The sequence below is a fragment of the Macaca thibetana genome, chromosome 20, assembly GCF_024542745.1.
Source record: "Macaca thibetana thibetana isolate TM-01 chromosome 20, ASM2454274v1, whole genome shotgun sequence".
Lineage (NCBI taxonomy): Eukaryota > Metazoa > Chordata > Mammalia > Primates > Cercopithecidae > Macaca > Macaca thibetana.
In genome coordinates, this window is record NC_065597.1 from 65,987,069 (window position 1) to 66,014,879 (window position 27,811).

Below are 27,811 nucleotides of genomic sequence, written 5' to 3' on the forward strand. Positions count from 1 at the left end.
GCAGATCATGTTGGATGGAGCAAAAAGCCTGTGCAAAGGCCCTGGGGCAGATGGAACATGATAAGCTCAAGGAAGGAAAAGAAGAAAGTGTAATGGGAAAACACAACAGTGTTCAATGTATACCCTGGTTCATAGTGCAGGTACACAGCTGTGCAAAAGATTTCTGCTCTGGTGAACATGCTGGAAAACACTCAGGGTGATGCTGATTATATAACAATGGCAATGATTGCCTCTTTGAATGCAAAATGGTGAATAAATAGCCCTGTCAACTTCTATCACCTGAAAATAATATGGAATTTCTATCCCTGCCCTTCGAACACAGCTAAGACATCCTATAGGGAAAGGAAAATTAATATATTGGAAGAAGTCAGCTGAATTGGGGTTTTTTGAACTGTGTCCACTTTCAAATGAGATATGGCAATGTAAACAAGATGTGCTACACAGCCAGGGCAAAAATTTCATTTGGCCCCAAACTTACTGAGTGCTGTCAAAATAAGCTCTCACCAGACAGAGCCTGGGGCACTAACTGTCATTGAGCATCTATTAGGGGGCAAGCACAGAATTCAGCCCTTGGTCCATTGCTTAGTGTAATTCTCACTATAAGCGACGATGAAGGTACTGTTTGTTATGACTCACTGTGCAGACAAGCCAATGAAGCCTGTCCGGCCACCCCCACTCCCGTTCACTCTCCGCTTCAGGACTGCAATTTACTTTCTTAAGTTATCACGTGGATTCTGTGTGCACTTGCTCTGTCTCTCTTCCACTTCAATGCATGCTGCTCAAGGGCAAAGCCATGTCGCTCATCTCCACCCCTGCATAACCAGCGTGCTGTGCGGTGCAGTGCCAAGCAAGTAGAGGACAAGCAATAGGATTTCTCAACAAATTAAGTAACTTACCCAAGGTAAATTAGTCCACTGTGGCCTCATACCCATGCACTAAAGACAAACAAAACAAACAGAATCCTGGCATGGCAAGGGTATGGGATGCATTCTATTACTCACTTAATCTCCTCTCTTGATATAGCTCCTGGCATAGAATAGGTGTCCAGTACACGTTTATAGAAGCAGTGAAAGATGCATACACTTTAGAGTGGGGCTTGGTATTTCCCTTAGGGCTGTGTTCGTCAACATAGGCATCAAAGCATCTGGGGTGCCTGTTAAAATGAAGATTTCCAGGCCCCTTCTATATATACTGAATGGAATCTCCTATTAAAAACTTCTTAAAGGAAGAGTTAAAAAGCTTATTGAGGCCGGGCGCGGTGGCTCACGCCTGTAATCCCAGCACTTTGGGAGGCCGAGACAGGCGGATCACGAGGTCAGGAGATCGAGACCATCCTGGCTAACACGGTAAAACCCCGTCTCCACTAAAAATACAAAAAAATTAGCCGGGCGCGGTGGCTGGCGCCTGTAGTCCCAGCTACTCGGGAGGCTGAGGTAGGAAAATGGCGTGAACCCGGGAGGCGGAGCTTGCAGCGAGCGGAGATGGCGCCACTGCCCTCCTGCCTGGGCGACAGAGCGAGAGTCTGTCTCAAAAGAAAAAAAAAAAGCGTATTGAAGGCTCTCACAAATGATTCTGAGGAACATGAAATATAGACGTTGATATAGTTTGGCTTTTGTCCCCACCCAAATGTTACCTCCCCACGTCTCAGGGGACGGCCCGGTAGGAGGTGATTGGATCACGTGGGCGGACTTTCCCCTGACCGTTCTGGTGATAGCGAGTGAGTTCTCACGAGATCTGGTTGTTTGAAAGCGCATAGCGCTTTCTCCTTCGGGCTGTCTCTCCTGCTCCACCATGATAAGACGTGACTGCTTCTCCTTCGCCTTCTGCCATGATTGTAAGTTTTCTGAGGCCTCCGAGTCATAATTCCTTTTAAGCTTGTGGAACTGTGAGTCAAGTAAATCTCTTATCTTCATGAATGACCTAGTCTCAGGTAGTTCCTTATAGCAGTGTGAGAACGAACGAATACAGACATTTTCCCTCATCCTGTGCTTTTCCTCTTTCACTCGCCAGGACTAGGTTCTGTATTTAAATCAATTTACAGCAGACGGACTGCACTGGTGGGGATGGGGACAGGGTTTAATGAGGAACATCCTCTGGCTTTGCCCTTTTTCATTGGAAACCTTAAAAAGCACAAGAAACTACATCCAGCAAGGCAACAGAAGTATCTTTAACTGTGGGCACTGCCTCATCCATAGAGCCCTGGTCAGTCTCTGGAAGACGTTGCCGTTTTCGTATTTCAAGTTGAATCTTTGAGAGGCTCCATGGTGGAGTAGAAAGTCATACCCAAGTCCAATCTTCACCTTCATCTTTTACCAGTTATGTGGTCGTGGCAGTCAGTTAACCTCCCAAAGCCTCAGTTGTTTCATCTGTAAAATGGAGATCACACCCAGCTCCAGGACAGTGGGGAGCGTGAAGTGAAATGATATCCAAGAGCACCCACAATAGCGACTGGACAGGCGGGTACTTCATAATTAGTGCTATATCTTTTAAAAAAATACTAATCATTATTTGAGTACTTACCATGTGTAAGACAGGCACTTTACTAAAGGTAGGTAATACGCAGATAAAATATATACTGAATATGATATAACATGTGTAATAAATACAATAAATATATAGTCATTATAAAACATATGAATACAAATATATAAATATATTTTATATAACAATAATATATGTGTGTATATATGTGTGTGTGTGTGTGTATATATATATATGAGAGAGAGACAGAGCAAGAGAGAGACTGATACCTTCATGCAACAGGTTTCACCATCTGTCTTTTGCGTATACTGAGGCCCCGAGAGGTTCTGCAATGTGCCCAAGGCCACAAGGCAAGTAAAAAACAGAGCAGGGTTACAGGTTTTCTCTCTGCATTCTGACCAAGGGGTACACTGTTTTGTACTTTGCTACCTCTTAAGGTAAAGTTCAGAGGAGAAAATGATAACTAATGCTCTGGGGTGTTGGTCCTGATCTGGTTCAGCTTTAAAGTATTTGACCTGTTTACCAAAGAGAGTAACTCCTTATCTCCCAATTTATTGTCTGTGCCTTGATCCCTGTGGCCCTAGCTGAATGCTTCCTGGGTACAAATTGTTTAGGACACTGGTTCTCAAATCTTGCTGCACAATAGAATCTTCTGAGGAACTTAAAAGAATACCTATGCTTGGCCCAATCACATCTGGGTCCTTGGAAGCGGGACCCAGGTGTCACAGGTTTTTAAGGCTGCCTGGGTGATTTCAATGTGCATTGAGGATTAACACCGATTTAGAGTTTTCTGCCTTGACCTTCTGACAAATCCCATCTCAGGTGTGACAGCATCACCTGCAGAAAGTTCCTTAGCCTTTTTTTTAAAAAATACCAAATTGGAATTGAGTGCAAGGGGTGGCTGAGGAAGTCTTTGGGGTTATTGAAAACATCGTTGCTCATCCCACGGATAGGAAGGAAGCATCAGTTTCCAAGAGTCTGAACCGAGAGAGATTCAGACATTTCCCAAGGGCACAACTAGTAAACGACAGTGTTTGCCAGAAATTCACATCCTAGGAATTTCCATGACGGGTTCATTCTCTACATTCAGGTTTTAGCTTCAAAGTCACCTCCAAAGAGGGAACTTCCCTGACCCTCCCCCCCACCCCAACAAAAGCAGCCCCCAGCCCCTCTGTCACCCCTACAGCACTCACTGCCATCTATTAGGTCCTTGCTTCTTTTTGCATTTCTTTGTCAACTCGACCAGAAACATTATAAAAGCAGGAACCCGGTCGGACACGGTGGCTCACGCCTGTAATCCCAACAACTTTGGGAGGCCAAGGCGGGCAGACCACCTGAGGTTGGGAGTTCCAGACCAGCCTGACCAACATGGAGAAACCCCGTTTCTACTAAAAATACAAAATTAACTGGGTGTGGTGGTGCATGCCTGTAATCCCAGCTACTCGGGAGGCTGAGGCAAGAGAATCGCTTGAACCCGGGAGGTGGAGGTTGCAGTGAGCCGGGACGGCGCCATTGCACTCCAGCCTGGACAACAAGAGCAAATCCCCGTCTCAAAAAAAAAAAAGCAAGGACCCCACCTTAGTGACTGCTATACTCCCAGCATCATCCAAAACCGTGCCTGGTACACAGTAGGTGTATACGAAGTGTCTGCTAAATTAATGATAAAATGAGCATAAATATAAATGCAGACATTCTGATTCAAGTTCTTAGCCACTGCACAATACCTTATCTTTCCAATGGTTATTATTAGGGTCTTGTCGCTTTGGGCTTTGATGCTTAGTTAATTGCCTTCCAAGATAAAATGGAGCCAAACACCTGCAGGGGAAGTTGAGGAGGGGGAATCTGCCTTCCCCGGTGTGGGGTCCGCTGTGCACATGACTGATTTCCCTCTTCTAGATCTAACACATAATTCACACGGATGGAGACACATTGTTTATAGATTACCCCCACCCCCTTTTTTTTTTTTTTTTTTTTTGCTTCAGAATGAGGAAAAAAACCCAAACTTGATCATAAATTCCCAGACAGAAAACCATGGCGACCATCTCCTGGGTCTAATAAAAGTTGGATGATTCAGTGTCTCAAATAACTGTATCCAAATTGAGCCTGATCACATTCCTTTTTAAAAGGCCGTGTTTCAGTTACGTCATTTTATAGAAATAATTGTTCTGAGGACACTCACAGCGTCATTTCACACAGGTGAAATATTCCTGGAGGTGGTCGGGAATTCCAGTCCTGTTTTCTCAGGCACGCTTGATGCCTAGCATGTGAATTGTGAAGCAACATATTTCAGTACCTGAAAGGTTACCACTGAGGTTAGGGAGCATTGTGAACAACCACAAGTGATACCCAGCCAAGTGTTTTTCAGCCTCCATAGGTTTCCCCTCCACAACCTGGGATGCCTGAATCTCCAGCAATGATTTAAAAAAAAAAAAAAAAAAAAAAAAAAGACTATTATGTTTAGAGTCAGACATTGCAGACTCTGAATCTTGGCTTTACCTCTTTCCAGCTGGGTGACCTTGGAGAAGTTGCTAAGCCTCTCTGATCACTGAGTATTAGTTTAGTAGAAAAAAGTGTCCTTTCAGTCCTGCCGGAAGAAGAGGCTAGAATCATATGGCTTAGATGTCACTTCCGGGGCCCATATGTTATCAGAAAAAGCTCAAATTCTGCAAATCTAAGAATAACCAGTGAGTCTCATTGTGTGGGTTTACTAACAAAAGTTTTACTCTCCTTCATTTCCCTTTGTGGGGTTCTTATAGAAAGATGTAATATATCTTCTACTGGAGGTTAGTTAGAAATATCGTTATTTGAAGAAAAACAGAAAAATTACCTGTAATCCGACCAGCCACTGCTAATACATTGGGGGCATTTCCTACCTGATATTTTTCTACACAGACATACTAAGGTAAAAATATTATTTTAAAATCTGGACTTAATTTTCTTTTAGCGTCTTAAATAATACATTGGAGAGGCACTTGTTGTAGCAGGTGAGGCTGGGGAAATTGGTGTGATTCAGAGAGAGATGGAGGTGGGGGGAGAGAGGAGGAAAGTCACTCCTTGAGTAGAATGAGAGAAATGAGTACAGAGCCCCTGGGAGGGAGGGATAAAGAGATGAAAAGGAGGGAAGTGAGGAGTTGCCAAGTTCATGTGAGGCTATGGCCAGTGGAAATTTTCTTGGGAGATTATTAATACATTGGGAAAAAAAGGATGCGTGTTACTTAAAGTCCTTTTTAAGTCGTTTTAAGTTGTCTTTGTATTCATTCAATTTTATTACATTCATAAGTGCTTTCCATCTTTCTCTCTCTCTCTGTATGCGTGTGTGTGTGTGTGTGTGTATGTGTGTGTGTGACTTTGTATGTGAGAAGGGCCTGAATTTCCCACTGCTGCAGTGTAAGCTGAAACAGGGGCAGCCTGAGAAAATCATGAACCTGAAGTCAGTGGTGACTTTGAAATCATAGCCACTTCCTTTCCACCTGTCCCCTAGCTAATAACCCGAAAACTTGGGAAGGGCTCTAGACTTCCATGGAACATGAAACTGCTCACCCAAGCTCATCTTAACCTTGACTTCAAGGATGTGTAGGTGCATGTGTGTGTGGGGTGTGTGCGTGTGTGTGTGTGTGTGTGTGTGTGTGAAGTAGGATGCTGTCAGTTGCTCAGACATACAGCGAGAGCAGGTAGCAATTTCCTTATGCCATGCCCCCATTCTTACCACTAGATTCTGCATTCACTGATATGCATGGAAATTTTATTTAGTAGCTGGGGAAGAAAGGAGTTCTGATTTGCATTTCTCTGATGACCAGTGATGATGAGCATTTTTTCACGTGTCTGTTGGTTGCATAAATGTCTTCTTTTGAGAAGTGTCTGTTCATATCCTTTGCCCACTTTTTGATGGGGTTGTTTGATTTTTTCTTGTAAATTTGTTTAAGTTCTTTGTAGATTCTGGATATTAGCCCTTTGTCAGATGGATAGATTGTAAAAATTTTCTCCCATTCTGTAGGATGCCTGTTCACTCTGATGGTAGTTTCTTTTGCTGTGCAGAAGCTCTTTAGCTTAATTATATCCCATTTGTCAGTTTTGGCTTTTGTTGCCATTGCTTTTGGTGTTTTAGTCATGAGGTCCTTGCCCATGCCTATGTCCTGAATGGTATTGCCTAGGTTTTCTTGTAGGGTTTTTATGGTTTTAACAAATCAAAACCACAATGAGATACCGTCTCACACCAGTTAGAATGGTATCATTAAAAAGTCTGGAAACAACAGGTTCTGGAGAGGATGTGGAGAAACAGAAACACTTTTACACTGTTGGTGGAACTGTAAACTAGTTCAACCATTGTGTGAAGAGAGTGTGGCAATTCCTCAAGGATCTAGAACTAGAAATACCATTTGACCCAGCCATCCCATTACTGGGTATATACCCAAAGGATTATAAATCATGCTGCTATAAAGACACTTGCAAACGTGTGTTTATTGCAGCACCATTCACAATAGTAAAGACTTTGAACCAACCCAAATGACCATCAATGATAGACTGGATTAAGAAAATGTGGCATATATACACCATGGAATACTATACAGCCATAAAAAAGGATGAGTTCATGTCCTTTGTAAGGACATGGATGAAGCTGGAAACCCTCATTCTGAGCAGACTATCGCAAGGACAGAAAACCAAACATTGCATGTTCTTACTCATAGGTGGGAATTGAACAATGAGAACACTTGGACACAGGGTGAGGAACATCACACACCAGGGCCTGTCATGGGGTCAGGGGAGTGGGGAGGGATAGCATTAGGAGATATACCTAATGTAAATGACGAGTTAAGGGGTGCAGCACACCAACATGGCACATGTATACATATGTAACAAACCTGCATATTGTGCACATGTACCCTAGAACTTAAAGTACAATAAAAAAAGAAAGTGGGTCTACCCACCTCTAAGCCTTTCACCTAATTTGATACCTTCCACGGAGATACCTTGATCCAAACCCCACCTCTGCTGAGTTTCTTTCAGCACTTTTTGCATTATGAAAACTCAGTATCTCATTGGATCTTCTCATCAAGCCAGTAAGCCAGACATTTGCCATGTGTTCCAAGTGCTTTATATACATTAACTTTCAGCCCTTGCAACCCACCTTCAAAGGTAAATACTATCATTATCCCCATTTCACAGATGAGGAACTGAGGCACGAAGGAAAATGAAAACTTTCCAATAGGCACACACCTAGAAAGTGGTGGATTCAGGGTTGAACACAGACAGTTTAATGCCAGTCCCCACTCTAAGCCATTAAACAACAGTGGTGGAGCACACACCTACAAAAAAAATGGGGAAACTGAGGCCCAGAGATGTTTCATTACATGTTCTGCCTGACTCCCAGCTGGAACTCTTAACATAAGGCTCTGCTCATGTGAAAGAGATCAGTGTCCTCACCCAGTGGAGAGTTTCCTTACCAGTGTCCTAACCAATGGAGAGTTTCTTTCTCCTTGTCCTCCTCCTCTTCCTCCTCCTCCTCCTTTTCCTCCTCGTTCTCTTCCTCTTTCTCCATCTTTTCCTCCTCCTCTTCTTCTCCTCCTCTTCCTCTTTCCCCTCCTCCTCTTCCTCCTCCTCCTCCTCTTCTTCCTCCTCCTCTTTCTCTTCCTCTTTCTCCTTCTCCTCCTCCTCTTCCTCTTTCTCCTCCTGCTCTTCCTCCTCCTCCAAACCTAAGCCTCTTTCCTGAATCACTTTCACATAGATGCAGAGAGAAACAACTCTCAATCAGCAGCAACAGGGAGTGTATGTTCAGTTCCACACCCTATCAGCCATCACCCTGTCTCCCTGTGGACTGACTCTGAGTGTGACCAGGAAGTACATCTCTCACAAGAATGGGACTTCAACCTCTTAGAATTGGAGAAAGAGGATGAGAGGGGATATGAGATTCACATTGCATGGGGAGGTACTCCTCTCCTTAGTCAGAAGAAAATACCTGGAAAGGAAGGAATGATAAATGGATGCTTTGCTCTTTGCTTGGAGGCTGCTGATGTCTCTACTCTGGAAGCTCTGGCTGTGGCTAATTGAACCCAGGGAAGAAGAAAAGGAGGAGGAGAAAGAGAGAAACTCCTAGGATATTTTGCAGACTGAGTGATTCAGAGGCAGAAAAAGTTAGTAGCTTTCTCTTTGTGCTTTCTACCAGTGATGCAAAGAGATGATCCTAGCCCCCCGGGTCTGGTAAAGGGAAAGTTGTTACCCTTGTTGGTCTGATGTGGCGTTCTAGAGCTTGAACTCTGGGATCAGCCATCCTGGATTAGAATTCCAGAGCCTTGGGCCTCTTTGAGCCTCAGTTTCCTTATCTGTAACATGTATATGCTTCATTGATTTTTAAAATGTCCCCAAGTATTTATCACTTCCTATATCCACACCTTTCCAATGTGACCTTGAAGCTTCTCTAATCAAGAGGCGGATTCTGGGTCTCACCCCTTGAATGTGGGCTGGCCTTATGATTTGCTTTATGTAGTCAGTAACATGGAGCGGGGTTAGCAGCATGTGCCTGTTCTGAGCTAAGGTCTCAAGAAGTCTTATGTGCTTCTACTGTTGTTCTTGGACAAATCCAGGATAGCTTGCTGAATGATGAGTGACTTGGGACTCATCATCACCACCGCCCACCATCGAGCCAACAATCAGCCACCACCAGGCATGTGAGGGAGGCATCCTGTGTCAGCCATCCTTGGCCAGCCAGCCAGTTGACCACAGATGCGTGTCCATGTCTAATAGGGATCAGTCAAGTCTGTCCCACATGAGCAGAATTGCCCAGTCAAGCTGCAGACGTGGGAACCAAATGAACACTTACTATCTGAAGCAATGGATTGACTGTGTGTGGTGTGTGTATTTTTTCTTTTTTTTATTTTTTTGAGACAGAGACTCACTCTGTCCCCCAGGCTAGAATGCAGTGGCATGATTTTGGCTCGCTGCAATTTCTGCCTCCTGGATTCAAGCAATTCTCCTGCCTCAGCCTCCCGTGTAGCTGGGACTGCAGGCGCCCGACACCACACCCGGCTAATTTTTGTATTTTTAGTAGAGACAGGGTTTCACCATATTGACCAGGCTGGTCTCGAACTCCTGGTCTTATGATCCACCCGCCTCAGCATCCCAAAGTGCTGGGGTTACAGGCGTGAGCCAATGTGCATGGCTGTAGATTCTTACAATGGCATGTACTGTATGCCAGGCATAGTCCTAAACATTTTTCACCTATCAGGTTATTTAATTTTTAAAACAACCATGGGAAATAAGAGTTACTATTATCAATTATTTTGGAAAAGGAATTTGAGTCTAGAGAACTCAAGGCCATCCGGTTAATAAGTGGCAGAACTAGGATTTAAACCGGGCAGGTTGGATTTAGAGATAATTTTTGTTATACTGGTGGTTTTTCCCAACTGTAAATTGCAAGTTTTGAAATTGCAGATATAATATAATCTGATTTTTATTTTAAAGCACATATGCAATCTCTATGTATATATGTATGTACGGAAATGAATAAAAAATTTAGGTCTGGAAGGGTGGGCTGTGACATTTTCACAGTACAGATAGTCATGCCGAGCAGAGGGGCTATGTCAGCTTTTACGTCCTTCTTTCTACCTTTTAAAATTGCTGGCTTATTTTTATAGAGAGTATGTGTTATTTTTATAATCAGGAAAAAAAGCAAATAAGGCGATTTCCACTTTAGGAAGAGAAAAAGCAAAGCAGGAGGCAACCATGAGCCTTGTCTAGAAATGATCTCCAATGCTGAGGAGCCCACTTTACACCCACGGGTGTCCTGCTGGGATTGTTCTGGGTTCTCATTTTTTACTGCCTATAGAGTCACATATTTTACATCCCCAGCTTCACCTGGACCCACAGTGGGCCCCTCAGAGAAATAATACTCCTATGCTATTGCCCATTTACATAGAGCTTTAATCTGATCACATCTGACCTTCTGTATTAGTCCGCTTGGGCTGCCATAACAAAATGTCATCAACTGAGTAGCATATAAACAATGGAAATTTATTTTGTCACTGCTCTGAAAGCTGGCAAGTCCAAGATCAAGGTCCAGCAGGATTTGGCTTCTGGGCATCTCTGTTTCTGGTTTGCACACAGCTGCTTTATCCTCACATGGCCTTTCCTTTAGGGAGGGAGAGGAGAGAAAGAGAGGGAGAGAAAGCTCTGTGTTGTCTCTTCTTATAAAGACACTAACCCTATCAGATCAGGGCCCCACTCATATGGCCTCATTTAACCTTAATTACTTCCTACTATCCTGTGTCCAAGTATAGCCACACTGGGGGCTAGGGCCTCAACCTACACATTTTGGAGAAACACAGTTCAGTCCATAGTCCCATCCCATTGACACATGAGGAGACTGAGAGTTCGTCACTTATCTCTAGTCACTGCAGCTGGAAGCTCACTTTTCTGGAAACTGTAGCTGAAGCCTTTAAGCACCTTGTAAATTTTTAAGTATGTTTTGATGGAAACTTTTTATAAAACATTTTTTTTGACACTGCCCTGTCTTATAAAGATGGGACAAAGCCAGATATGATAAAACTTGTTGGATAATCAGTTATCTTTTTTTTTTTTGAGACAGAGTCTTGCTCTGTTGCCCAGGCTGGAGTGCAGTGGCCGGATCTCGGCTCACTGCAAGCTTCGCCTCCCGAGTTTAGGCCATTCTTCTGCCTCAGCCTCCCGAGTAGCTGGGACTATAGGCGCCCGCTACCTCACCTGGCTAGTTTTTTGTACTTTTTAGTAGAGACGGGGTTTCACCGTGTTAGCCAGGATGGTCTCGATCTCCTGACCTCGTGATCCGCCCGTCTCGGCCTCCCAAAGTGCTGGGATTACAGGCTTGAACCACCGCGCCCGGCCGATCAGTTATCTTTTATTGGAGAGCAGTATGATGAGGCTGAACTACCTTAAGCTTTGGGGACAGACCCGAGTTCATTTCTGGTCACTCATTTACTATGTGGCCGTGGGAAAGTTACTTGTCTTCTCTGACTTTAGTTTCCTTTTCTGTGAAATGGAACACACAGGTCAGTGCCTCCCTAGGATTATTGAGAGGATTAAATGGGGCTACAAATGTGACCATGGCAGAGATAATAATAGCATATGACACACAAAAATGCCCTAAACACTAGTTCTCTTCCTGCTTATATTTAAGAGTTTAGATTTATGATTGATCACTTAGTACAAGAATTGGCTAACTCCCAAATTCTTCCATCTGTCCATCCATGCAGGTAGACATGCATCCATGCATCCATCCATCTACACATTTATGCATATGGAAGCTCAAGAGGCAGAACACTTGGAGAGGAAGTTGAGTTCGTAATCTGGGGTCATTCTGACTTTGCTTTAAGGCCTGACACTGAAAAGCAGGTGTGTAGCTTGGGCCAGTTTCTCAGCCTCACTACAACTGGTTCATCTTATAAACAAGAATATTAGTCTCCATCTGAAAGGAGTGTTATGAGGATTTAAAGAGCTAAAGTCATGTTTCTGAAATTCAGTCATTCACATAACAGTTCGTGATTTTTGCATGTGTTTCCTCTGTCATTGTTACTTACTGTCTTTCTTATTTTTTCATTTCAAAATTAAGCTTCATATACTGCTATAAAAGGAAAATTGTTACCACTTTTTATAGTAGCAGATGTCATAGGTAGAAGATAGTCCCCATCAAAATAACAATAAAAATAAAGCAATGCAGTTAAAAATTTAGCTAAGAAATGTTACCTGCTGAAAGGCTGTAAATTTGAGGTGTGTTGTTTTTGTGTTTCAGAAGAAGTCAATGATGAAAGGAGATGAGTAAATGGTGAACTAGCTTAGTATTAAAGAGGATGAGTGAGTGGATGAGGCCCTTAGGTTGTGAGTTTCCGACTGATGCCTAAATGAATGGTCTTCCTTGGGTAAATGGTGAACAGATGGGTAAGTGGTGAACTTACAACAGCTGATGGCTCTCTTGCAATATTGCAGGTGCCAGGGGAGACATGAGTAAGACAAAAGATGTCAGAGCACCTCTAGATCCCAAACTCAAATATGCAAAAGACTTATAGAAAAACAAAATGTAGTTAAGTATTGGTGTAGGGTAAAGGGTGGCCTGGAAGAGAAGTGTGCTAGTGCTCACGGACACGGATGGTGCTGGTGGAGAGAGTCCTCATTAAGCTCTTTCCTCCTCCTGGCATGCTGTAGAGGCAGTTACCCATCCTAGTTGCTATTGCAGGGCAAAGAAGCAGGAATACCTTCTGGAAGCTGTAGGGTATCTTCAGGGTAGAACTATCCATGAGGGGACATGGCCAGTTGTAATTAGTATGAGTGGATTGGCTAGCACCTGAGCATGTTAGCATCACCCAACACAGGTTCACCCCTGTGGGCTAGTCATCTGGACTGGTAACCTACAGAGAACAGCTACCGTCACCTCATCCAAAAATAGTTCCTATGGTGGGGATCTTGAGAAACAACTAAAGTTTACAAGGAAACTATAATCATAACTTCTGGTCAAACTCCAAAATAAAAACTCAGTGGATGGGTTGATCACTGTGATGGCTAAAAATAAAAGTAAAGATACACAGAATATTGGCTCAAAGAGGTTTCTCTGACATCATCAGGGGATGATAAATAAATGGAATGATGGTCACCAAGTTAAGAGCTTTGGAAGCTAGATGTAGTAGGAGTCTTGGAAGGAAATAAAATGGAAATGTAAAGGAGGATTATTTGAAAAAGAAATAACAGAAGAAAGAATTGATGGATGCATGCATGGCTACATGCGTGGGTGTATAGATGGATTCATGGATTTATAGATGCATGGCTACATGCATGTATGTGTAGATGATTCATGGATTCGGTGATGCATTGCCACATGCATGGATGAATAGATAAATGCATGGCTACATGCATGGATGTGTGGGTGGATGCATGGATTCTTGGAAGCATGCCCACATGCATGGATGCATAGATGGATGAATGCATGGATTCATGGAAGCATGAATAGATGCATTGATGAATAATGGGTGGAAATTATGCAAAATATGAATGATGACTTCTAGTATAGCCTAGCTATTTAGGAAGGAAAGGAGAAACTTACTCTGGAGAGGCAAGGGCTCTCTGCAAGAGGAGAGGCTTCTGGTTCTTCTGAATGCAACAGAGGAGAAATGTTTTAAGGTAAGGATAATAGGGGTCTGAGAAATGGGGGAAAAACAACCCTGAGGGACAAGTAAGTGGCTTAGAGAAGAAAGTAAAACATTTTATTTTGGGCCTCACATCTGAAAACTGAGGCTTGATATTCCAACGGGGCTTAGCCAATCAATCAAGAAACACAGTCAATATTTCAAACTGGTACCCACCAACCCACACACTTTTATTTTCCTGCACAATGTCCTTCCCCTTTGCCAAGCAATGGGACATCTATCTTTACATATGCTAGTAAGGGTGGGAGTCATGTCTGATGTGACTCACATCAGTCCCAAGAATGGAAGTCTGCATTCTTTCCAGTCTCAGTGAGCCAACGTCTTAAAAAATACGTGTGTATTTAGGGTTTTCAAAAGAGATAAGCAATTGCTAATAATTATTTGAAACCATTAGAGTTGGACCCAGCACAATTAGTGCTAATGTTGAGTCTTGATAATACCAGAAAGATAATTTAAGCTTGGTGCAAGGATGGCTGCCAAGGCTTGCTCAACAATTGAACTGAATTTTCAAACATACAGATATAATTTTTTCAAGTGGTACAAATTCAAATGAATTGACTTACAACAAAATGATGGTCTCTTGTACATTTCCTAGAACATTCAGAATGGAGAAGCAGATGTTCTCAGGAGGGAACAAGTTTGTAAGAGCCTGCCCTCGTTCCTCAGGAGTGGGATGGGGTGCTGACATGTAACACCAGTTTGGAGCAGAACCATGGAGGACTCTGAGTCATGACATCTGTATTAGTTTCCTGAGGCTGCTGTAATAAATTACAGCAAATATAATGACCTAAAACAATGCAAATTTATTTTCTAATAGTCCTGGAAAACCAGAAATCCAAAATCAAGATGTCACCAGGGTTGATTCCTTCTGGAGGATTCAAAGAAGAATCTGTTTCATGCATCTCTCCTGGCTTCTGCTACCTGCTGTCAATTCTTGGTGTTCCTTGTTTTGTAGATGCATCATTTCAATCCCCACCTCCATCTTCATATCATCTTCTCCTCTGTGTGTCTTGTCTGTTTTTCTTCTCCTATAATAAGACGCGTGCGATTGGATTTGGAGTCTACCCCAGAATGAGCTCATCCTGAGATCCTCTGCAAAGACCCTTTTCCAAATAAGGTCACATTCACAGGTTCTGAGTGAACATATATCTTGGTGGGAACATCACTCAGCTCACTACAAATTCTAGGACAATAAGTTCCCACCTCTGATGCCATTTCTTACCCATCACTTTTTAACTCCAGGCACCAGGCCTCCTGCCTGTTCCTCAAACACACCAAGTTCATCTTGAATCAGGAAGTCTGCTCCCATGTCCTGGAAAGTTTTGCTGCCATCTAGCCATTCAAGTCTCAGTTGCAGTGTCCCTGCCCCAAAGCGAACTTCCTAGATTAGTCTCTATATATTGGCATCTCAGCTTCAGTTTATCTCCATCACATTATTCTGTTTTATTTTATCCACGGCATTTATCACCATCCGAAATTATTTCAGATATCTGTTCATTTTTTGGTGTCTTTTTGATAAACTATAAAGCTCCATGAGCTCAAGGCTCTCCCTGTCTTAACGACCAAAATAATAAGATCCCCAATGACCTGAGCAATTTCTTCCCCATTGTAGATGTTCAATATTCAATGAAGAGTTGTTAAATAAGTGATTGACTATAAAGTGCCATCTAGGGCATCACAAAGTCAGGTTCATAACTTGAGAAATTGCTTGACCTTCCAAAATGAGAAGTTTTGAGAATCAAGACCACAAGATATGGGACAAGGAAAGTTCTCCTGACAACAGGGAAAACACGATATAGAAGAGGTATAAAGACCATAGTCTCCAGAGTCAGACAGCCCAGGATAGCATCCATTCCTGCTCAGAAATAATCAATGTGACCTTCTGCAAGTTCCTTTGACTACTTGAACCTTAATTTCCTTATCTATAAAATCGACGGTATCAGTTGCCTATCTAACAAGTAGCCACGTCTTCCTGCTTTCCAGAGGAATCCCAATTTTGATCAGCCTCTTTTGAGAGGCCATGTAATTTAAGATCCTCAGTTCTGGTTATGAAGGCATATGAATCTTGACTAACTCATCCGTTTGTGGACCTCCCATAGAACTTTGGAAAACATACCAATGGCCAGGCCCCACCTCCAAATGTCTGGATTCAACTGGTTTGTGATGGGCGGCGTCAGGCACTACCGTGGTTTATAAGCCTCACCTTGTAATTCTGTTGTGCTGCCAGGATTGAGAACCATTGATCTAATTCAGTCATGAAAACTCTATTTTTTTGGTCAAATGATTGATACCATGATTTGGGCATGTGACATAAACCTGACTAATAAGCCAGGAGGCTAAGTAAGCTGGAAATACTCTTGGAAAGTTTTTCTTCCAGTTAGAAAGAGGACACAGACAGACGCTGTTGCCACCCCAAGGATGGCACTGTCCTTGTAGACTATGGACCAGACCTTCCCTGGGTGACTGCAGAGAGACTACACTGCATATATCACTTCTTCTGCAACTTTCTATCCATGTCTTACTGGAAGTCCTGCAGAAGAAGTCTGGCCAGTATTTTATCATCCAAGGATATGGCATCATCTGGACAATACAATTTTAAAAATTTGCTGTAATTAGTTATTTGTCATGTTATTACTTGCCATATATGAGATTGCTGTGTTACTTGTATTTCTGTGTAGGTAATAGAAAAACAGTGAATTTTAAAAAAGCAAAAGCTTTTGTTATCTCACATAATATGATATTCAAAGATAGGATGGTTCCAGGTCAGGGCTGAAAACTTAAGAAGAACGATGATAAGGGTTATCTTTCTCTATTTCTGATCTGCCATCCTCAGACAGGGTTCCTTCTTGCCCCATGGCCTCAAGGTTGCTGCTAAAGTTCCAGCCATCACACAGAGGCCGTAACACTCAGGGTCAGAGAAGAGAAGAGAATACAAATGTCTTATGTTCTTTTTCTCAATGGAAGAAAAGCTTTCTCAGAGTCCACTCCCAGCTGACTTAGCTCCAGGACCCATTGGCCAGATTTATGTACATGCTTAAGTTACCACATTAATCACTTTAACAAAAGAAATGGAATTTCCGTGACTGGCTTAGGCCAGTGATTCTCAACCAACTAGGTCAGTTAACAATCATTTGCTACACAATGCTCCAGGGTACTGGAGGTACCACAGTGAACACAAACAGACATGACTCCTGCCCTCACTAGCATATGTAAAGATAGATGTCCCATTACCTGGCAAAGGGGAAGTAAAGCAAACCACCGCATTCATTCATTCCAATATTTATTGAGATCTTACTTGTACTGGATATGGCCTGAGTTCTCAGGGTACATCAATGAACAAAAAGACTCCTGCCCTGGTGCAGTTTACATTCTAGTGGGAGAAGGCAGATAATATGTAATAAGCATAGTAAGTAAATTATGTAGTATTTACATGAAAGGCAGTAAGTGAAATGAAGAAGAAAAAGCAGAGTGGGGAGAGGAGGATTGGAAGGTCTGGGGTGGGTGTGTTTGGGACTGACAGTGGGTGTCAGTTTTAAGTTGGATAGTCACGGAAGACCTTGCCAAGAAGACAACAGAATAAAGACAGGAAGAACGTGAGGGAGTGAACCATGGGAATATTTGGAGGGAGAGCTTTCTGGGTAGAGGGAACAGGCAGGGCAAAGACCCAGAGACTGGAGCATGCTGGGGTGACTGAGGAACCGCAAGAAGGCCATACTGAGCAAGGGGGTAGAGGCAAGGGAATGAGGTTAGAAAGGAGATGGTCAGGGGTATGGGCCGTGTAAGGCCCTGGCTATTGGGAATACGTATGTGTTTATGTGTATGACTTTTTTCCTTAGTCATTAATTATTTGGTTTCATGTCAATTACCTAACCCTCTATCTGTAGTTTCTACATCCTTCAGTGATTGGGGAAGAACCTTGGCTTTCTCATCTTAAGTCTTCCCTGCTTCTGTATTATTTCTGGGTAGGAAAAATGTGTCTAAGGAGGAACATGCAGTTGACATATGTGTGCCAAGGTAAGCCTGAGCTGTTGCACAATGGTTCTTCGATAAACAAAGACTCCCAGACCCAGAGAAAAGACCCCTGGACCCAGAGGCCACAGTGTTCTGGGTGCAAATCCCAGCCCGTGCTGCTTTACCCACTATGTGGCCTGGTGGCGTCCCCAGGCTGCAGCTTCCACTCTGTAACATGGATAAGGGGCTTTCCCGGCCCTAGTTCTCGTTATCCCTGTACAATCTCTCATGTCTGAGAAGTCAGAACCCAGCAAACTGCAGTCAGTGGTCTTTGGCACCTTCAATTTTTCTCTTTAAGCTGCTCTGAGGTGCAAAGGAAACCAGTCATTAAAGAGAATTATGTCCCAGGCAGTCTGAGCATGTGCTAATTTACTAGTTAGAAGCTGGAAAACAATTCCAGCCAGATGGAGGTGCCCTGCCCCTGTTATCAGCCACCAAACTGTTGACATTTTATTTCTCAGAGGGAGACTGTGCTGTAAGATACCAGAAGGAGAATAAGGGTTCTTTGCTACCCTGCCTCAAACTCTTAAATATTTTCAAATGCTTAAAACAGACTCACAAACAAAAACCCTCCCAGATAGGCACTCTTAATATATCTGTGAAATTATGTTCCAAAGGGGAGATGTGCTTACAATTTGCAAGATTAGAACATCTCACATCAAGTAAAAGGTATAAATCTGAATCCCAAGCCTCAGTTCTCATTAATTTTTCGGTTTTAAAGGAAAAGCATCTTTGATATCTTCTTAATGCAACAGCACCCTGCCAGCACCTGCTGGGGTGCTGAATTGTCAGGGTTCCAAACACCAGCTGCCAGAGACCCCCCTCATCCTGACACTTCTCATTTACTTCTCACGTAAATCCCATTGAATAGACTCAAGCAAATTTGATCAATCATAGATAACATGAGTACATACTTATAATATACCAGGCATTGTTCTAAGCATATTAATAATCATCACTGAAACTTACATAGCATTTGTCATGTGTCAGATGCTGCTTCAAGTGCTTGGTATATAAATACATGTACTGCATTCTATAGTAGCCTTATGAGGGTCCATGAACATCTACATTTTGCGTTTGAGGAAACTGAGGCTCAGAGAAGCTGAGTAAATTTCTTGACACCCTTCAGAGTGGTAGATTTGGGTTTCAAACCAAGACAGTCAGGCTCCAAGCTTCGAGGACAATATTGCTCATATGGTTTGGCTCTGTGTCCCCACACAAATCTCATGTCAAATTGTAATCCTCAATGTTGGAGAAGGGTGGGAGGTGATTGAATCATGGGGGAACTTCCCCTTGCTCTTCTTGTGATAGTGAGTTCTCACGAGATCTAGTTGTCTAAAAGTGTGTAGCACGTTCCCCTTTGCTCTCTCTCCTGCTCCACCGTGTGAAGATATGTCTGCTTCCCCTTCACCTTTCACTGTGATTGTAAGTTTCCTGAGGCCTCCCCAGCCATGTTTCCTGTGCAGCCTGAAGAACTGTAAGTCAGTTAAACCTCTTGTCTTCATAAATTACCCAGTTTCAGATAGTTTCTTATAGCAATGCGAGAACAGAGTAATACAATTACATAGGTTGAAGCCATCTCCCATGCAACTACAGCTTTTGCTTTGTGGCTGGGAAGAGGACTTACCTTTACCAAGTTCTTAACCGTTGTCAGGGACTATACTAGAGATGGATATATACTGTGTTTTTGTTTGAATCTCCGAAAAGCTGTATAAATAAAGCAAATATTTGCATGAGAAACCCGAAGTTCATAGCTTGGGTAACATTCCTGGAGCCCCACAGCCACTCAGGGGTAGGGCTGGAATTTGAACCAAGGTCTTGCGGAACCCAAAAGTTCACTTTCTAATAGAGTTGTTCTAATACTCCAGAGATCCTTTGAGGACATTTCTTATACGTGGTCTCAAGTGTTCATACAAATATTTATTGGGCACGGACTCCATGCCAAGCACTGAGATAAATGCTAGCAATTCAGTGTGGACCAAAACAGACACAGCCCCTGCCCTGTGGAGTCCAGCGCAAGGACTGTTGTTAAACATAGGGTGAATTATTTCATTTTAAATTGCCAAATGTGCTATTAAGAAAAACAAGAGGCTGGGCACGGTGGCTCAAGCCTGTAATCCCAGCACTTTGGGAGGCCTAGATGGGCGGATCACGAGGTCAGGAGATCGAGACCATCCTGGCTAACACAGTGAAACCCCCGTCTCAACTAAAAAATACAAAAAAACTAGCTGGGCAAGGTGGTGGGCGCCTGTAGTCCCAGCTACTCGGGAGGCTGAGGCAGGAGAATGGCATAAACCCAGGAGGCGGAGCTTGCAGTGAGCTAAGATCCGGCCACTGCACTCCAGCGTGGGCAGCAGAGCGAGACTCCGTCTCAAAAAAAAAAAAAAGAAAAAAAAAGAAAAACAAGAGGGAGGCTCTAATTTGGCTGGGGGAGTAGGGGCAGGAATACCCGCTTTAAACATGCAATATACGCTGAGCCTTGAAGGATGAGGCAGCATTTGCAGAGGAAGATTGAAGTAGAAGTGCATTCTAGGCAGAGATAGCAGCATGTGCAAAGGCCCTGAGGCAGAAACAAACTTGGTGCTTTGAGGAATGAAATAGTTAGTAGAGTTGTATTAGTACTGATAGGGCCTAGGTCACAGGATAATGTTAGAGAGGTGTTGGCAGGGCAAGGTGGCTCATGCCTATAATCCCAGCACTTTGAGAGACTGAAGCAGGTGCATTGCTTGAACCCGAGAGTTTGAGACCAGCCTGGGCAACATAGTGAGATCCTTTCTTTACAAAAAATACACAAATTAGCTGGCCATGGTGATGTGCACCTGTAGTCCCAGCTACTGGGGAGGCTGAGGTGGGAAGATTGCTTGAGCCCAAGAGGTTTCAGTAAGCCATGATCATGCCACTGCACCTCAGCTGGGTGACAGAGCAAGACCCCGTCTCAAACAAACAAACAAAACAAGAACCAAAAAACATTAGCAAGGTGAACTTCTTGGGGTTCAGCCAAGGACCACTAGCAGGCAATATGAGCTGCAGGCTCAGAACCAAGCCATGAAGGTGAGTGGGTTAGAGAGACTGACCTCAGAGAGACAACCCTTCCATACCCATACTAGCCCTTTCTTCACCCCTAATCCTCCCTGTCACCTTGATTCAGCCCCTGGAACTTTAAAGTCTCCCTGCCTTTCGGCTGACTTCATCTGACCCATGTCAGCTACCACGACCTTCTCTTTAAAGCTTTCAGGATAAAATTAAGATGTCTTCAGGTGAGCACATTACCCTTTTTGTGGTTTGGGGTCTGCCCACCTCTCTGACTCTCTCCATCTTCTCTATGCCACAGAATTGAAGTGCCACCATGAGATCCTGTAACCCCTTGCCTTGTACTGGTTGATGATTTGACAGATTATGTCAAAAATCCTTCCTCAGCTTAAGAAGCTTTTGGGCTGAGACTATGGGGGTTTTCTAGATACATAATCATGTTATCGGCAAACAGGGATAGTTTTACTTCCTCTCTTCCTATTAGAATGCCATTTATTTCTTTCTCTTGCCTGATTGCCCTGGCCAGAACTTCCAATACTACAATAGGAGTGGTAAGAGAGGGCATCCTTGTCTTATGCCAGTTTTCAAGGGGAATGCTTCCAGCTTTTGCCCATTCAATATGATGTTGGCTGTGGGTTTGTCATATATGGCTCTTATTATTTTGAGGTGTGTTCCTTTAATACCTAGTTTATTGAGAGAGTTTTTAACACCATGGAATACTATGCAGCCATAAAAACGTACAAGATCATGTCCTCTGCAGGGACATGGATGGAGCTGGAGGCCATTTTCCTTAGCAAACGCAGGCACAGAAAACAAAATACTGCATGTTCTCGCTTATAAGTGGGAGCTAAATGATGAGAACACATGGACACGTAGAGAGGAACAACACCCTTTGGGGCCTGTGTAGATGGTGGAAGATGGGAAGAGGGAGAGGATCAGGAAAAATAACTAACAAGTATAAGACTTAATACCTGAGTAATGAAATAATCCATAATACAAACCCCCATGGCACACATTTACCTGTGTAACAAACCAGCCTCTGTACCCTTGAACTTAAAATAAATGTTTAAAAAAGGGCAGAAGCATACAGTGAGGTAAAAGGAATAAATTCAAGGTTTGGTAGCAGAATAGGATGACTATGCTTAGCCGAAAAGTATTGTACTTAGGTGATGAATGCTCTGAATACCCTGACTCGATCACTGCACATCATATACACGTAATGAATTTTCTCATGTACCCCATACACTTGCATCAATAAAAAATAAATAAAATGCAGTGCCTTTGAAGATAAAATTTAAAAATCTGTCCTTGCTCTAGAAACCCAAGAAAGAAATGCAAACTCTCTGTTTTGATAACAGACAAGACAGGGTTACATTTTTCTCCTTTTGAGCAAACCAGCGTTCTGTAATCCTGCTTGGCCATTGCTCAATGAAGAGTCCTATGTGAGCTGTATGTCCATTTCACATTCATTAGATCCATTTGCCTCTAGTTAGGGAGACACATCCTTAAAATGGTGGCTTTAGGAAGCTTCTCGCAGAGTTTCTTTCGTGTGGCAATGTGTGTAGCAGGTATACTGAGCTTCTGTTTCCTTCCAGGAGAAGGAGAAGGGGCACTTACCCAGGAGTACCGAACACTCTCAGCCTGCTCTCTTGGTCTCCTTCATGTCTGGTGAGTAACTGACAGTTTCCTGATTGCTTTATAAAGGAGACTTTCCAAGGGAAGAAAGCAGCGTATATTAAACTGAGAACCCAGAAGGCAGGAGGGTGGCAAGAGACTTTGAAACGATCTCTGAGTTGTAAATGCAGGATCTTAAAGAGACTGTGGAATTACATCATCTGAAGAGTAGCATGCTGACTGAATTATTGGTGAGTGCATGTGTATTCTCGCTGCTCAGGTGACCCTTGGCAGCCTACACTACCCAGCTAAAGGACACAGAAATTCCACTATGAGAAAAGAAGAAAAAGAACTCTTGAGTTTTGCTGCAAAACTTCCAGCATGCCTTTTGTCCCAGCAGCCAGACCTTCTGGCCTTCTGACCTAGCTCTCATTGGCTGTGAAGAGTTTTCAGTGGAAACTTTTGAACCCAGAGGGCATTTTCACACTGCCCCCCGCCCCAACCCCATGGCAGTGTACTCTTTGCCTCTCATCTGACTTCTCCTTACTGCTCACATCTGAACTCTGCCTCTTGACTTTTATCTCCTTTTGCTTCCCCATGGCCACTGGCTTAGTTCAGTGTTTAGCATCTTTCAACTAGATTACTGCTATGGCCCTCTGTCTGACCTTTTTCCTTTGTTCTGATTTTTTCTCTACATCATTAAAAATGAACTCCCCAAAGCACAAATCTGACCACCTCCCTGGAGTGTTCCCTGCTGCCTATAGATTACAATCCTAAGCTCTTAGCTGGAAGATTCCTTGTCTATCTCTCGAGGCTGGATTAGACTGCCAGGCTCCAGGTTCATGTCTCCAAGTACTGACTGTGCCTCTCCAGTGGGAAAATTCTGTGGCTGCCTCAAACTGAATGTGGCAAAAATCGATCATGGTCTATTTCATTCAAAACCTACTCTTCCTCATGCAGTCATGATTCTGGCATGGAGTTCTTCTTAGTCAATCAAGCCAGAAATTTGGGAGTCATTATCAGTACCTCCCTTGCCATCATCTCCTAGATTAAGTACCTAAAAGGAAAAACTCTCAAACCCCTCAGTCCAGGTTGGGTCTCCCTAGCTCAGCAGGATTACTGAGACAGCCATCATGACCTATTGTTTTACCCATCACAGCCATCATGACCTCCCTAGATGACTGTATTAGTTTGCTAGGGCTGCCATAACAAAGTACCACAGACTGGGTGGGTTAAACAACAGAAATGTGTTTTCTCACAGTTCTGGAAGCCCGAGATAAAGTGTCGACCAGAGTTGTTTTTTTCCGAGGCCCCCTCTCCTTGGCTTGTTGATGGCTGTCTTCTCCCTAGATCTCCATGTGGTCATTTTTCTGTGCATGTCTATGTCCTAATCTCTGCTTCTAAGAACACCAGTCATATTGTATTTAGGTCCACCCATATAACTACTTCACCATACTTAACCTCTTTAGTAACCCTATCTCCAAATACATTGACATTCTGAGGTAAATTAAAGATCAGGACTTCAACGTATGAATTCCAGGGAGGCACAATGCATCCCATAACAATGACAAATCTGAGAACATCACTCTCTTTAGTAGCTCCTCGAAGCTGCGGGATAAAATCAGAATACTGTAGGTGAGTTTGCAAGACCCTTTGTGATTTGCTGATCATGCACCCATCTTGGTGGGACTATTTCCTCTCGCCTTATCATTCTGAATTAAAGCTCTGCCATTGTAATGTGGGGTTTCATAACTCCTTGCCTTGACAAGCAGCTTTCCTCTAACAAAAGGTTCATTTGCTCTTTCTTTTTTAAACAGCTTATTGAGGTGTAATGGACACACAATACACTACATTGTTTCAAGTGCACAATATAAAAAGTTTTGACATGCATACATACTTGTGAATCCATCACCATAATCCAGGTAATGAACATAGGCATCAGTTCAAAAAGTTTCCTCTTGCCCCTTTATAATTCTCCCCACCTTCCCTGTCTCCCATCCCTGAACAAATTGTGGGTTGCCTTTCTGTCATTACAGGTCAGTTTGCATTTTGTAGAATTTTATATCAATAGAGTCCTAAGGCATGTGCTCTTTTCTTTCTGGCTTCTTTCACTTTGCATGATTATTTTGAGATTTATCCATGTTGTTATGGGTATCAACAATTCATTCCTTTTATTGCTGTACAGCATTCCATTGGATGGATAATAGATACACAATGTGTTAATCCAGTCACTTGTTGATGGACATTTGGGTTATTTTCAGTCTGAGGCTATTATAAATAAAGCTGCTATAGAAATTCATGTAAAGTCTTTATATAGACATAGATCTTGTCAACTGAAGAATCACAAGGTTTATAACTTTGGAGAAGAGAACTTTATTTCTTTTGTTTGTTGTTTGTGTTTTTGAGATGCAGTTTCTCTCTGTCACCAGGCTGGAGTGCAGTGGCACGATCTCAGCTCACTGCAACCTCCACCTCCTGGGTTCAAGCAGTTCTCCTGCCTCAGTCTCCTGTGTAGCTGGGATTACAGGCATGCACCACCACACCCAGCTAATTTTTGTATTTTTAGTAGAGACGGGTTTTCACCATGTTGGCCAGGATGATCTTGATCTCCTGACCTCATGGCTGTTTCATAGGCTGGGAAATGTAGCCTTTGATAGAAACCAAAAGCAGGCATGTTGAGGAAGGAAAGATGGGATAGGAATTTATGCTGAACAAGTTGGCTGGTTACACATATTCAAAAGGTCATAGGAGGAGCTATGAATATTTACAAAGGGGGGGTGCACATGCGTAGTAAGGAAATATGCGTGCTACATATGTCCCATTTTCACACTGGGGTGGAGACTTAACATTTAAATGCATTAAAATTAGGCTTTAAACATCAAAAGGTAAAATGGAGGACACAGAGTCATCCTGTAAACCAGCCAGAACGAGTCCGTGGTCTGTGGTCTCTTATCAGGAAGGAATGCTGCTTGGTGGTTGTGTCAAAACCACAAAAAGCGAGTAGAGTCCAGCAAGTCTTTTGAAAGAGCTGGTGTCTGCTTAACCCTTGGGAAAGAAAGCCTAATGGTGGTTAGCAAGGGAGAAAGTGTAACAATGCATGTTCAACCTTCTATCCCATCACAACCAGGTATTCAGTTTTTAAGGTTTCTCAGGAGTCTCTTTGGCCAAGAGGGAGTCCATTCAGTTGGTTGGGGGGGCTTAGAATTTTATTTTTATTCCTCAAGCTTTATTTTTCTTAGGTAAATACCTAGAAGTAGAATGGTTGTGTTATATGGTACAGTATTACTTTTGAATAGATCCTGAATAATCAGACATTGAGTTGTAGAAAAAGATGATGCATGTGAACCTCTACGTATAGTTGTTGGATGTTTACATGTGTTTATCATGGAACTAAAACATTTATTCTCTTTTTCTTCATCCTTCCATCAACTGTCCTCTCTGCCCAACCAGTTTCTGCCCTGCTGATTTTCTGCCTTCAGAAACAAAGAAGAATCCAGCTTTTCTTCATGATGCAGGATGTTGTATGTACTTGGAGCCATCCTCAGTCACAGCTGCTCCTTCATGATTCCAAGGTAACTTTATAAGAGACTGCCTTTGCCTCCAAAGGTAGGGACAAGCTCATTGAATATTTATCCTGTGATGGAAGTCAGAAAAACAAATATGCATTAATATTATAACCATCAGCCAGGCGTGGTGGCTCACGCCTATAATCCTAGCACTTTGGGTGGCCGAGGCAGGTGGATTACGAGGTCAGGAGTTCGAGACCAGCCTGATCAACATAGTGAAACCCCGTGTCTACAAAAAATACAAAAATTAGCTGGGTGTGGTGGTGCATGCCTGTAGCCACAGCCACTCGGGAGGTTGAGGCAGGAGAATCGCTTGAACCCAGTAGGTGGAGGTTCCAGTGAGCCAAAATCACGCCACTGCACTCTAGCATGGGCAACAGAGGGAGATGCCATCTCAAAAAATATGTATATTTAAGCATCTCCATATTTCACCACCTTTTCCAGGCAGTTAATATTGATGCTTTAGAGACAGCTCTGGAGTCAGACTGCCTGGATTTGAATCCTGGTTTGTGCCATTCTCTAGATGGAAGCCTTTTCAAGATACTTAACCCCCTATGCCTCAGCTTCCTCATCTGTAAAAGGCAGACGGTGAAATCTCTGAGGATTCAGGGCAAAAGCACAGTGTCTAGCATACAGTAAATTCTTTGAAAATGGTATCCTTATTATTATCCAGTTTCCTCTCAAGCCAAGCCCTCTCATCACTATGGCAACCCATGTAAAAAAGAGATCACAGGTAAGCTCTCCTTTGATGCTCCAAAAGTTTGAAGCACCACCACTATCTTCAGCACTCAGCTTTGAAGACGTCTTGTTAAGCTCTGTTGTTTTGTATCAGTGGGCTACGTGCTCATCTGAAAAATGAATGGAAATAGCACAGGTATTTTTAAGCAATTAGTTGGAGCAATAGAAATGCCCAAAGGAGTGAAAGTAAAATAAAGATATGTCAATGCATGCCCATTCTCTGCCATTTTCCTTGAGATAATGTCAAATATCTAAGAATGTTGGTGAGTAGGGGGAAACGTTGCAGGAAAAATAAAATTTTTCCCTATACGAATCCTGTTTTAGTAATATTGAACCTTGATATGATTAATGCTATGCCCAGGTAATGCTGACTTATTAATATTCCTCAGCAATGGCACCTCTGGGAACCTCACCAAGTTCAATGGTACTAGGAGGTTTTGAAATATCTAGGGCTGAGTGGGGCTGTCTTTCAGGGATAATGATCTTTTTGAGCTCTGTCTGCTCTTTTGTTTCCTGAGCTCTCCACAGTGGGGCCGTAGGCTGCCCTTTCACCCATCTGTTGCCTTGTGCTTCTCCTCGGTGTCGTCTTTTAGTTGTGCAAACAACGCAAGAAAATTTGCCTCCAATACAGACTTCAGAGGCTTGCATTTGCTTTGAGCAATGCGGCAACATTGCTTCTGGAGCTTCTGTTGTATTTTGACATCAAGGTTGCTATCTCAATCTCTACTTCTCACTGGGGATTAAGAGAGACAAGGTAGCTGCAAAAGTAACCACTGGTATACCAGCGATACATTGCATATGTATAACAAAGATCAGGTGCTTTATTTTGTTAACAGAAAAACCAAACTCAAAAATATTTTAAAGAGGTTTATTTTGAGTCAATATGAGAAAACACAACCTAAGAAGCCTTGAAAAACTGTGCCCGAGATGGTCAGATTACAGTTTAGTTTTATGCATTTTAAGGAGGCAGGAGTTGCAGACAAAGACATAAATCAATAGAGAAAGCATACGTTGGTTTGGCCTGAAAGACAGGATATCTTGAAGCAGAGGCTTACAGTTCTAGGTGGATTCAGAGATTCTTCAATTTGCAGTTGTTTGAAAGAGTTCAGCTTTGTCTAAAGACTTGAAGTCAGTACAAAGGAATGCTTGAATTAAGATAAGGAGGCCTGCTATCTATCATGTGATGGTATAACAGCGTCAGGTTAAAAA

General features: G+C 42.9%; 1 long non-coding RNA gene across 1 annotated transcript; it reads left to right on the forward strand.

Annotated features, from left to right (window-relative positions):
* Positions 1-1,766: 1,766 nt before the first annotated feature.
* LOC126944813 (uncharacterized) lies at positions 1,767-25,971 on the forward strand. The gene is made up of 3 exons (XR_007722197.1): positions 1,767-1,834; positions 22,280-22,352; positions 25,749-25,971. It is a non-coding gene; the product is annotated as an uncharacterized LOC126944813 (long non-coding RNA).
* Positions 25,972-27,811: the final 1,840 nt, after the last annotated feature.